At 36.7% G+C, this 14,156-nt stretch overlaps 1 long non-coding RNA gene across 1 annotated transcript; it reads right to left on the bottom strand.

The window, feature by feature from the left end:
• Window positions 1-10,284: 10,284 nt before the first annotated feature.
• Window positions 10,285-13,081, bottom strand: LOC133270803 (uncharacterized). The gene is made up of 2 exons (XR_009743912.1): window positions 12,808-13,081; window positions 10,285-10,390 (listed from the first exon to the last, which is right to left on the bottom strand). It is a non-coding gene; the product is annotated as an uncharacterized LOC133270803 (long non-coding RNA).
• Between the last annotated feature and the right edge of the window lie 1,075 nt (window positions 13,082-14,156).

Genomic DNA, 14,156 nt, shown 5'->3' with positions numbered 1-14,156 from the left:
ACCATCCTTTTCAGGCTACACTGTGACTGTTTTTATCACAGGATGGTACACAACAAACCAATGTCCTCTATGAATTTTCAAAAATCAGCTATTGTTCTGGGATTTTGTGCTTGGTTGTTTTTTTTTTTTAATGCAATTCCTTGCAGAAATCTTAAATAACAGTTGTGAATTAATTAAATTCAAATTGTCATCTTCTTTCCCTGGCAATATTTGAGAGGTTTGAAAAAAAACACATACATTTCTACCCGATAGGCACACTATAGCTGATTACCTACAGATTTTTAAACATGCAGAGAAGACCTGAAAGACAAATACATATGTATCTATTTAACTGAATTATCAGTTGTTTCTTGTAATTATCAGGGACACATCTTCAAGACAGATTATCAGGTCCGTAAGAGTTGATTCAGGACTTCTAGAAACTTCCCAAGTTTTACAACAGGCTAGAAAAAACCTTTACATGCAGACATGATGCCTGTATACACCATTCTCTAGAAATGTCATGGGGTCTCATCTAGCTCTAAGTTATCACACTTGCTAACCAGAGGTTCAGTTGCACTTAACCTGCTAACCGTAGTGTCAAAACCAAAGATACAGATCCTGGAAGTTCACCAGGTAGGCCTCTCCACAGCTGCATTAAGTTAGACATCATTTTTTCTTTGATAGGAACTTGAGTTATTTTAGCCCCAAAATAAGAATCACAGTTATATACCAGCGAATCAGACATGGGAATTTCTACTTCTATACAAAAGGACTAAGCATAAGTAGAAGTGCACAGATCCAGTTGGAGAATCAGGCTGTAACAGTTCAAAATTTTTCATTAACTTGTCAGTTTGCTTGCAAACCAAATCCACAGGTTTTCTAGAACTGAATTTAAGAAGAAGATAATTAAAAAAAAACATTTTACATTGCATCACAACTGGGATGTGGGTCAAGCTATTTTATACATGGAGAACAGTAAATTACTGTCCTTAAATCAGAGGCAAACATCAGATGTAACTCACAGCCAAAATTTCCCCTGTGATTACTTCATCTTGGAAGATCCTATTCAAACCTGGAGGCAAGTAGCTGCTCTCCTCCAGCACTATATATCAACTTGAGAGATTACATCAAGTACGTATGAAATTGACTATTTCCTTGGAGAAACCTTCCAAGAGGGAATTAAGATTATGCTTAAAAACAAACTAACCAAAAATCAATGACAAAAAAATCCCATCAAAACACAAATCCCCCTTCTCTTTATGCTCCATGAACAACGGTACGTATGAAACTATAGCACAGCTCCAACAAAAGCAAAACATGTATTTGATAAATCTATACCAAATACTATTGCATATTTTACGTAGCAGCAAGTATTCTTTGCCCTATAGCATTACAATTCAGACTGCAAGGAAAACACTAAGCAGGCTAACTTGCAGAAATAAGTAAACACACAAGGCTATCAAGAAACATACGCATCAGGCCAGTAAAAATGCAGTAGTTTGGAGTAAGAGAATACTACAAAGTAAGTAAAATCAATGAATTAAATTAGCAATTCTCCTGAGTCAGGATTGAACTTGGTGTATCTAAAGAAATTACAAAACCAAGGAGTTGCCAGAATGATTCAAATGCTTTACTGCAAAATCTGTAGAGACCCCAATGTTCCTAATATGTTGTCAAAAATGTCAAGTATCGTAACAGCGTAACATCTAACCTACCTAAGAAATTAACTCCTCCTACAGAAGTCTACTAAGCCTTAGAAAAAGTCCACATACAGCTGTCTGTCAAACAATTCAACTCACATAAAGTTAAAAACTGAACCTGCGCTGCAATTTGGGTGCAGTCTGATATCATAGTTAAGCCCATCTAGTGGCTGGCAACCACGAAAAAGGAGAAGTTAACCCTCCCCAGTAATGCACATAATTCTCTCTCAATGTTTGTGCCATGCACTGACTTTCAAGTAAGCCCTGTTTGGGAACTTCTTCCAGTGTAAGTGAGATTCAGAACCAAAGCTATACCTGCTGCCTAGGAAATCAGCAACTTGAGAACAACTGCTGAAGCACAGAGCTCATTCTACACCCTTTAAGATCAATGCCAGAAACAAAACCCAATGCACAGTGTCTTCTTACATGCAATACAGTAAGATTTTAACAGTTCTACTGTGGAAAAGCAAAGAATTTTCAACGTTATATGTGATAATCTCCAAAGTATGCGAAGGATTAGAATACAGGGCAACTTCCACAGGAATCTGGTGCTTGTTCATCTCTGAAGGACACTGTATAGTGCTTTTTGTGTATTTGTTAGGAGAATGGAGAAAAGAGTTTTACACAATAGACATCTATTGAAGAAGTGTATTGGGCCACCCCTACTGTACAATTTACCCATTTTGAGTTAATGGCTCACTTCCACATGCAGCTTTGTGTGGCTGCTCCTATAAATACAGCCAGTTGTTCTGACGCTTATAGAATGCTTTTGATGAGGTGTACACTAAAGACCAATAATATGAACTATATTCCAGGAGGAAAAGCACCTTATCTATGTGTCAGTCTTGCACCACATTTATAGAAAAAAACATATATAAATACAGCCTATTCATTACTCCAACGCTGCATTTGCAGCCTTCTTGGAAGACTTCTGCAGATGTTAAAGCCTGCTTTGCTCATGTGGCTCAAAAAGGATACAGGCAGATAGTTCTGCTGTATCAATACAAATACAGTCCACACCTATTCCAGCTAGGATTACTCTACCAGTTCTGTTTCAGGACAAACCATCTCTCCCTTTCGTGTCATCTGCCTGGATATTAAAAACATTTGTAAGGACTTGCACAAACACTCACGATAGTCAGGTCATAGATTTACAGCACACTAACTGCACTGATCCCCCACATGAACATTTAACAAAGGCACGGTGAGCATCTTAGCACAGTGCCCAGTGGCTGTGCACACCCTCCAAGTACTGCCCCATTCTGCCCCAGCAGACTGTACTCTAGGATTCTCACATATGCATCTGTAAAGCACACCTTGTGCCTACATTCACCCCTGGTTTGCTGTGCTTTGAGGGGGGGGGGGGGGGGTAGGGGACGCAAAAAAAAAAAAAAAAAAATCAAGCACCATGTGTCTCTAAAATAAACTGGTTAGCTGCATTAAATCCTGTGCATATTTATTCAAAGTAGAAGCCACCTGAACTAAGAGTACTCTATTTCATTTCCATACTGTTCCTGTCTCTCCCAAAGCAAACAAAACACAGGGAATATAATATTTCTCATGTTGGTTTTTAAAAGCTTAGATTTTTTCCTACTATGGCTCAAAAATTCTTATAATATGTAGGACCCATAATATCTAAGCAGAAATTTAGTTATCAGAAACAGTAATAATTAAATATACTAAAAAATATTTTAGCTATGGACTGATAAAGATCCCTTAAACACTGAATGAGCAAACAAGTTCACATTCATTTTTCAGGTGGAAACACAGCCACTCAGTGTTAAAATCAAACATAAAATTCAATTACTGAAAAGCTTCCCCCAAAAAGCACTGAAAACTAAAATTTAAAAGTTTTTTCCTGAATTTATTTATTTGGTATAAAGTGGCAGAATGTAAGACATAAGGCTGTTAAATCATTGGACCCAGAATATCCACGCTCAAAATTAAAGCTACAATACTGTTCTCAAAGGAAGTCAGCCTTGCATTATGCATCTGCCAATTACAGCTGAAATCTAAACAGAATCTTACCAAGAAAAGCACTCCCCTAGCTCATGATATGCACACAAATCATAGAATCAATCAGTGAGGTTGGAAAAGGCAAGCATTGAGTCCAATAATTAACCTAACACTGCCAAGTCCACCATAAGCACATATCCCTAAGTGCTGCATCTACAGGTCTCTGAAATACTTTCAGGGTTGATGACTCAACCACTTCCCTGGGCAGCCTGTTCCAAAGCTTGACAACCCTTTTGGCAAAGAAATTTTTCATAATACCCAATCTGAACCTTCCCTGGAGCAACTGCAGGCCATTTCCTCTTGTGCTATCACTTGTTACTTGGGAGAAGAGACCAATATCCACCTTACTACAACCTCCTTTGAAGTAGTTGTAGGCAGTGGTAAGTTCTCCGCTGAGCCTTCTTTTCTCCAGACTAAACAACCCCAGTTCCTTCAGCCACTCCTCACAAGACCTTTGCTCTAGGCCCTTCGTCATCTTTGTTGCCCTTCTCTGGGCACGCCTGAGCATCTCAATGTCTCTTGTAGTGACAGGCCAACCTGAATGGAGTATTTAAGATGCAGCTTCATCACTGCTGAGTACAGGGGGAGAATTGCTTCCTCAGTCCTGCTGGCCACACCATTACTGATACAGGCCAGGATGCTGCTGGTCTTGGCTGCATGGGCACCAGCTGGCTCATGTTCAATGGCCCTCAATCAGCACACCCCCCAGGGCCTTTACTCTGGGAAAGACAACATGATAAGGTGGTCAGAAATACACAGGAAACATTCTTCCCCACCACACGCACACTTTAACAAGACAAATGAACTCTGGAGAAAGGAACCCAGGCAACATGCTTACACAGATGAACAAACAAGCAAACACACAAACAAGCACAAAACCCCCCAATTTTAATTTCTGCTGAGGAGCTGTTCCCTAGTGCAGAGGTTTAAAAGACAGAATGGAAAAAGACTGGGTACTACATTCAACAACTTAATGAAAACATCTGCTCAGGAACGCATCAGCATCCAGAAAAGAAATGAAGATGTTTGACCACACAGAAGTACAAAGTAAATCTGAAAACATTTTAGTAGAACATACAAAACTGATAACATGCTCTTATTTGAAATACTGGCCTATATTTGATTCAAGCAACCTAAAACCAAAAAGTATGTATAAGGTAGGAAAGTGGTTAAAAGGCAGTTAATGACAAAGATAATGAAAAACAACTTCTAAACTGGATATGGGAATAATTCTAAAAATTCAAAGAAAAGAGCAAAACTAAATCAAAACTCCATGTCTTAGAAGGACAGGTAATTAAGTGGTAGAGAAGGTAGAATGGATTTTTTTGTAACACAGTAATACAAAATAAAACATTTAAATGTAGCAAGGTAGAAACTTTAAGTCTGCCAACAGTATACTGTTTCTCATACCCAGAGTAGAATTCATTATCATAAAATACCATGAGGGAAAAAAGACTGTATTCTGGATAAACACAGTTCTAGATAAAACATGGTTTACATAATTCCTTCTTCTGCCGAACAAGAAAACTGACAGAAAACTTACTGGTGCAAACTAGCACTTAATTGACATGCTTTACAAAAAAGCTTCTCCTAGAAGCATACCCCTCCTTAATTGCTCAGTATATAGGCAGATACAGCTTCATTTGGCTACTGTCAAGTTACATACTAGACTATATATTAAACAGCCAAGGTATGGTCTGATTTCCACAATGGAGAAGTGGTTGACTCCTAGGCTAATCTGATCCCAAGAGAAAGTAAGATCAGCCTCGGGAATATTTGATTTTCGTAGATTACCTCTTGTACTTACTTAAAAGTACAATGTATTATATTATATATTTCTTAAAAGAAACATATCCCTTCTATCCATTTATATAAACATACTATTCTATCACAGTGAGACTTAATAAACAATTATATAAGCTGACATTTTGGTAAGGACATTAGAAAATAAATAAATTTTTTAAAGAACAACAATCTGAACTACAACTGCAACTTGGCGTTAGAAACACATACAAGCATTCTGCCAGAACTCTCATGGTCATACAGCTCCACAGCATAGAGAAACAAACTTCTACAAGGTACAAAGCTGACAAAAGAAGAAACGAAACATCTGAACAGTTATTAATTTCAATCATCAGCTCAAGTACTCTCTTTTAATAAAAAGAGAGCCCTCTTCCAACTCCAGTTCTTAGGTAATTTATAGGCAAGCTTAAGCAGACAGACATGCATTCCAACTTTAAAATATAAATGCTGACATATTCTATATGTGGGTTTTAGTTGCCAGCCTCATTAGAAAAGCCTTAGTCATGCAAAACAACTTGGATAAGACATTTCTTCCCAGCCAACTCTGACTCACTAGTAATAATCAGCCTAAAAAAAAACTTTCTTTTTGGGTATCAGCAACAAAGTCATGTGAAAACTATGGGAGAAAGCCTTACCACACCGAAGTCAAAGATGATTGACAATATTTCTGTAAACTTTCACAGTACCATACTTGCACAGTGAGCTCCATTTCTTATAGGTTACATCTACATCAGCTGCTGGGAGAAAAAAAAAGGGGTAAAAAGACAACCCATCTGTTCCAAAAAGCCTCCTGTAAGTAATTTTGAACCCTAAATTACCTTCTGTGCCTTTTCAAGCACCAGAAAACTCACCTGTCAAATCCTCTTTCTACAATTACTACAGTGAAACCGTGCTTCGCAGGTACAAAATTGCTGAAGACAAACAGGGCAATGTGACTGAAGAAACAACACTGAAACACTTTTATGAAGAGTTTTAAAAGAATTTTAAAGCTGATGTTTTCACTGTATTGTACAGAGTAGTTGTAGAAAGCTATGAAAGTCAGGTGACTCTAGAGAAAAATTTAAGCCCTGTTTGCATCACAGTCTAAGAACCTGAATAAAACCAATTGTACACTTGTAGCTAAGTCCCCTCTTAGGAGTTCATGAAATGAATGAAGCAGAAAAGGGAAGAGTTAAGATAATCAAGAATGTGGAAGGAGACATCTATCTTCTGTGTATGACGAAAGCACTCCTCTACTTTACTTACAGGATTTGGGAAATCATAATAAAGAAATTATCCTGCAGCCTTAAATACAGCAAGACACTTGTCAATTATCCTATTATAGAGACTCAACACACTTAAAATATATACATACACACATACAGACACACAGGTTAGCCATAGAAATGTTACCTTACTCTCTTAGCACCAGTTTCCTTAGAAACAACTTCATGTAGTCATCCTACACTAAACCTAAAACATTCTCTTGTCAGGATCCTGTGTAATAACCCATCCTACGCTAAACAATACAGCCTTATCCTCCCTTTGCATCTGTTCATATGCAATATTTCTTCCTATGCTAGTTTGTCTGCAGCTCATGAATTTCTTTACTTACGAAAACATTTCCATGCAAATTACTTTCCATGTAACCCTACCGCTCCCAAACACCTTCTTGGTTCACAGTTTTGGTTCATGAAGTAAATTAAATGTAGAAACACTTAACTAAAGATAGAAAATGCATAGTAAAAATGGAAGGGGGAGGGGGGTAGAGAAATCTAACCGCAAACTAACACTTTGAAAACCACAGTTAAGGGACACACAGTGCTAAGTACTAAAAATGAACAGTCACGACCTAGGAGAAATCTTGAAACAGAATTTCTGTGGGAACAAAACAAAACTCAAACACAAAACAAAATAAACCAACAGAAAGAAATCACACCACCAAAGCCCCCTCAACACACACTGTAGAACAGGACTGCAAACATGCTGAGAAAGATCACTGTCTTGCCTGCAAAGGGAAGAAAGGCTTGCAGAAATTATTCTAGGAATACAAACTCTAGATTCTAAGCAGCTTCCTGTATCTAAGCTTTAAAACCATCACTTGATAGAAATAAATGTCTTACGTTATGAAAATAGACATGAAAAGTGAAGTCCTCTACCAATTCCAGACTAATAAAATACCAATACATATTTCTCACTGTAGTATCTGCCACCAACTGTAATTCACACAAACTGGCATTTAGGCTACATATTCATTAATTTATTTACATAACCTCCTTTCTTCTACCCTAAATATTCCCAAAGAGAGCTAACCTACAGGATTCTCTGCTGAAAGTAACAAAATCCCTCATTCTAATTTTCCCAGCTTCCAAATGGTAAAGCTTTCAGCTCTAGGAAGTAAACAAAGCTGAGGCGACTGATTTCCCCCCACCCATACACTTAAACATCCACAAACTCTTAAATGAGTGGAATCTTCAAATTTAACTGAATTTACTTCAATTATAGATAAAACTGTCATATTACTGATTTTTTTAAAAATGATACAGTATGAATAGGAAGTTCCAATATAAACTTCCAGAGTTAAAGATCCACGATCATTACAAAGTATTCCTTTTATTGCACAATGCCATAAACTTCATACATGTGACTCAGATTAATCATTCACATGTAAGATGTATGGCTTTCAAGGATAAAATAATTTCCAATTGTTATTTCACAGGAAACAACTTCTCCTCCATTTCATACATCAGCATTATTTCAGTGGCAGTCATTTTCAATCTCACACTTGTTTTCTGAAAGTTAGAAAACGGTTAAAACTGCAAAGAACAATCTCACAAAATGAAAACCACTTTTATTTTGCGTTGTAAATCAGTACTTCCACACATAAGAAATGAAGCATGTTCCTGACCATTTTACGTCTGTACAAAACAATCCATTAAGTGCCATTTTCGCATCCACTATCCACAGTTGACCCAACTGATTAAGGTGACTGTGGTATAAAAATTGATGCTCATGACCAAACCTTCTAATTTCACTAGGATTCGTCCAGATAACAAAATTACATGGCCCTTATTGGACTCTCTCCTTTTCACAGCAAACAGGCAAAGAAACTGCCTCTAAAGAAAGTGCAGACTTTTTTAATCACCTTATTAGAAGCCCTCATGATATGCCAAAACTCAGCTTACAATAATTGGCATTCTCTGACCTACGACATGGAAGTATGATACCTTTTTGTGAAATAACTGTATGAGAATTAAAACAGTAGTAAATGTAAACTAGTGCAACAACTACACCAGTCTTCCCTTTTGTCTTGGTATGAGTTTAATTATTAATCTTCACTGTTGAATAGTTAAACACAATGCATATTGTTTACAGAGTCTTAAGTCTTCTACTGTTAAAACAGTATTAGAACAGAATAGACTGACCAGTTGTAAGGAAGGACTAATTAATATTTTAGTGTGAAGCAAATTTTTTACTAGATTTTTTAAATAGTGAAGAGCACTATATTAGTACCAAACTGGATGAGGGGGGTGTTTGTGTTTTGTGGTGGTTTTTTAATCTGAAACTTAAAGTCTTATTTCTGGTACAAAACTTTGCTTAGGAACATAATGTAAACCCATCACAAAAAACTTAAAAGAACATTTTATGCACCCTGTTTAGGTAACACTTTCCATAATACTTTTCATTTATGTAAGATATAGATCAGTATTAAAAAAATTAAAGTATTAAAAATTCCACATGCAAACAAACAAAACACACCAAAAGAAAACAAAACAAAACACCACAACCCACAGAAAAAAGCAGCCTTCCACAGGCATAGACTTCATGACCTCTACTGAAATGCACAGACCTATTTCTCCCTCCCTAACACTGGGGAAACCAGACCAAGAGCAAGATATTAGATGCATACTACTATTGTAATGCGTATTTTCTACTCATATAGCCTGAACAAAATTTACAGTTTTTTGTCAAATACTGCCCTAATGTACATTCAGGATGCGGAAGTGTTTCAAGAGTATGAAAAATTACAGATTTAACAGGCATTGAAAATCCATGGAGCTTCATGGGTACCATTCCTCAAGTTTGTTTGGTGTGGAGGGAGGAATGGAATTTATTTATACACGGTCAATTTTAAAATGTTTTGGGTTTTCAAACATATTTTCTTGCACTCAAACAAAACAATAGCAGAAATTCTTACTGAGGACTCAATGTTCTAAACTTCAGCCATTTTTATATAACCTCACCCCTACACAGAGAACTTTGGGGTTTTGTTTATAATACTAAATAGTTTTCCTGCTAAAAAACAAATTTCAAAAGCAGTTGGCAGGACAGTGTTTTTTCTTCTCTCAAGTCTCCTAATTAAAGTCACCTTTGGAAAAAGACTGGAGATGGCCTTATACGCAACCATATCAAGGAGCTATACTGCTTTTTGCAACATTAATCTTCCTCAGCAGAGTTTATATATTACATCTACTTGAAACAGAAATACATCCACATGAAATATACTAAATGAACAGTTTCTTTATCCTTTTACAGGAAAGTGTCACTGCCCAACTATGTAACGTGTAATCTTGTACTTCATTAATTATATTGGTAATACTGCAAAATCAGTTCATTCTCTTTAACTACATCATCAAAAATTTTTAATCAAAGCCCGAGTTTAATTAAACAGCCTGTTAAGTGTCACTTTTCTGCTTCCCTAAACAACTGTGCTGATAGAAAGCAGCAGCATTTATCAAAGTTCAAGCACCAGGCACCTGAAATTCTTAGATTACACAATTTTGTTGTAAGAAGTATACTCATCTAACATCCTTCATGCAGCATGCTTCACAAAACAAGTGCAGCCTTTCAAGGGCAACTTAGACAGAAGGTTTAGAACTACTGAAGTTAGTGGAATGCAGACAATGGATCTGCAGAGAGAGCATTAAGTAACTTCTCAAAAAGTAGGGTTGATCAGGTATAAAGCCAAAACAAAAAACAAATAAGCAAACAAAGAAGAACAACCCACCCAACTCAAGACCACAGCAACAAAACCCCACCAACCTAAAACCAGCCTATACAGTCCACATGAGACTACTTCAGTATGTGAGAAAATGGTTCTGAACAGAATACAAATCCAGACCTAACACCCTGGTACTGGCAATTATGTACATGTTTGCAAATTAAGATGATTATGTAATAATTATCCCTTATCAGTGAGCAGCAAGAGTTTCATTCTTGGGAGGAAATCCTCATGCTTTTGCCTTATCTGCCAGCTACCCAGTCGGCACATAGAAAAGACATTTGTAATAATATTTTAGAACTGATTAGGAAACAAAATTGCTGTTACATTTAAATAATTAAAACCAAGAAATAAGATTGTAACTTCAAACATTCTCCTGCAATAAAAAAGTAAATGCTAATAAAAACCTTTTTCCATAGGTGGGGTGCATAGGAATAAACATGCAGAATTTATTTACAGCAACATTATGCATTTCAGAAAGGTAAAGTCTACATTCACAGAGACAGAAAGATAATCATGACAATCCGTTCAAAGCATTACTAAATGCTTTACATTTAGTATAAATCCAGCACACATTACTAAAGCAGAATGCCCAAACAGTTCATAGAAATAGCTATAACTATCAATGGAATTTTGCATAAAGCCAGTATATGTAGAAAAAAAAAAATATTTGGCTATCAAAAGCTACTCATTGGAATATGAATTTGAAATATTTCAAAAACTTGGTACAGCTTAAAACTTATTAAATAGTGATTAAGGTTTCCTAATTAGCATGTTAATGTCCATCTAAGATTTGTTTCCTCCTCTCTCTCAAAGACTGAAAATTTATTAACAAAGTAAGTTATCAAATACAGTCTCTAGCACGTTACAATCCATGGCAGTATTATTAGTAGAAAAGAGCAGTTGACCACTACCACACCCTCGCACATGTTCACCAGCCAAATGTGGTGTGTTACAAAACATTTCAGAAAAATGACAAGCAGCCACACTGAAGAAACTCTTTCCTAACAGCTAGGAAAAACCAAACAAAACCAGCCCTATTGAACAACAGATTATTTTAAAGCTTTCTGCATTTATTAGATGAAATTTACATCTACAGGCACCCTGCTCTTGATTTAAATTTCCTTGAACTTCCTTCCACCCTTCTTACATTGAGCCCAGTGTGTCCCGTCTTTAGCACAGACCAGTATCTGCATGTCTGAGAAAATGAGGCACAGAGGAAATAAAAAAAACAACAAACACCTTTGAACACTTGGTTAATTCTACGTTGCCAGCTAAAGTAAAGGGACACACACACACAAAACACCTTGTGACAATCAGCAAAATAGCTGATTACACAATTTCAGAAGCATCAATGCCAATTAGTATACCAGCCAAATCCATCCAGACTTTAACCAGATTGCAACTTTGTGCACAACAAATGTGAAACCCCACTGTTGCACATTTACTTTTCTGCCTTAGCAGCATGAACTTCAATCAATTTAAATATTGAAGTAGCTAGGAGGAGAAGGTAAAATTACCAAGTTATTGTATAAGCATTATTATGGACTTTACTAGAGCATCTCCAGCAATTTTCCTAAAAAACCCAGAGTTTAAGTTTGAGGAAACTTGGCAATTTAAAAACTAGACAGAACATTCTAACATTTTAATTTCAATTAAAAGAATAAAATAGCGCAGTAGTTTCAGTTTTGCCATATTGAGTGCAAAAATTAGCTACTAAAAGTCATAGTAGAGTTGTAGCTAACTGAAAGGATTTAACCTATAGAAAGGAAAAAAAGCAAAGCACACATTCTTTCAAAGAGTTTAGTGCAGTAATTCCTGGAGCACAAGATATGTGTGTATTACACAACTGCCATTTGAATGACTTAAACATCCAGATGCCTCAAAAATACTTTTCTATGGCTGAAGCAACTCTAACAATCCAACAGCTTGTTTTCAGTATATACAAAGAATAACTGCTTATGTATTTTCACCACTGATGCAGAAAAGGTACACATTCTGCGATGGCAGCAGTTATTCTCAGTACAATTCATAACACAATTAACACCTGCACACGCAAAAGGTCATCTCAGTTATTTCTGAAACCGGCCCTTTGAAGACTCAAGGCCAAAAGGCCATGCCTAAACTCTTCACATTCCAGCAAACAGCTGGGCAAACAGTCAGGTCAATTTTTTTTTTTAAATTTTTATTCACTGCTTCAAAATTCAAACACTCGTTATGGAGAGGAGAGAGAAAAATCTTGTTCTCTCCTTCTCTCCCTAGACAAACAAAAAGCAACCTGGGAAGCTCTCTTACTCCACAGACAAGCAGACTTCTCAAACTCACCTGGTATTTACATTAACCTGGGTGAAGGCAAAGTTGAAGAGTCACAGCACATGAAACAAGCCTTGGCATATGCACAGACTTAAGCAAACAGAAAAGGTAGCAGCCTGCTAGTAGCCATCCTGTTCACTGGAGAATCATGAAATGCATGTGACAGTGATGATTTAAAGGAAGGGTTGCTGTCAAACAATGTCTATGAAAATAAACAACACAGAAATGCAGCTTATGAATGCTTAGCTTAAATTAGTTCTGTAATTTAAGTATTTCTTTTCTACATTCATTCTCCAGCCTAGAATTCCCATCCCTACTTGTATTTCCATACGTAACACTTAACTGTTTAAGAGACTTTGCTACTTTGACATGGTAAGATTTGCACTGCAATCTGCTGCAGTTCATTAACATGAATTAAGCTATTAAAATGGCTCACGTGAAGTCTGACAAAACCAGCACCTCTTTCTGTCAATCTTCCTAAGAAATTACCACAAATATGGTCTAGTAACTTCTAGAAACATAAGGATATTGCTATTTGAAACTATTGCACAGATGCAACATTGAAGAGAGACCACGAGGTATTGTGGTCTGTCAGTTACATAATTATCAAATAGAATGGAGACGCACTTAATTGGGAAGCAGCTCTGGAAGCTCAGCAATTTTGTCTAAAGCCTGTTCTATGCCAAGAACAAGAAACAAGCAGCTTGGGGGGGGGGGGGGGAATACATGCACATAAGGAACTAGTCACTTTTCCATTCCACATCTAAACCCCCTTTGCTCTCCTCTATGTCCATATTTAGCTCACGTCTCTATGCTCTTGAGCTCAACTGAACATCTTTAAAAAATGCAATGGAAAGTTCTCTACTGTTACACACAGAGAAATATGAGCTTTTGCTAGGATAAATCCCTTGCCAGCGTGCTTTACACATCTATGTAAAAGGGCACCTTACTGCTACTTAACGAACTCCTCAATCACTACTTGTATAAGTTCATTACAGTAAATGGACTTCAACCAATCATCTATCTCACTGCTGTTACTAAAATATTAAGAGTCTGAAAATATATTACCACCCCCTCTTACTCTTATACTACCACTGTTGTACAAAGACTATCAAGACTAGGTTCCAACTATAAACACATGCATTAGCTGTACCTGCTAAGTTCAGTTTTACATCTTTCAGCAAAGCAACACATTCACAGCAGAAGCCTGGAAAACCACACTTTAACCTTAATTTTGAAGAAATGAGTACAATTTGACTTCAACTGTGCCAGAAGCATGAAGAATTTTCATTTGTAAAATTTGGAGAGTGGGTATCCATACCTGTCGTTACCTGACATCTTACATTAAGTTATGTACAGAT

Source organism: Pezoporus flaviventris, unplaced genomic scaffold, assembly GCF_033815535.1.
Source record: "Pezoporus flaviventris isolate CSIRO_AGI_PZ_B2104156 unplaced genomic scaffold, CSIRO_AGI_Pfla_v1 ptg000001l, whole genome shotgun sequence".
NCBI lineage: Eukaryota > Metazoa > Chordata > Aves > Psittaciformes > Psittacidae > Pezoporus > Pezoporus flaviventris.
Note: the sequence above shows the minus strand (reverse complement) of the source record. Positions and strands in the feature narration are given on the sequence as shown.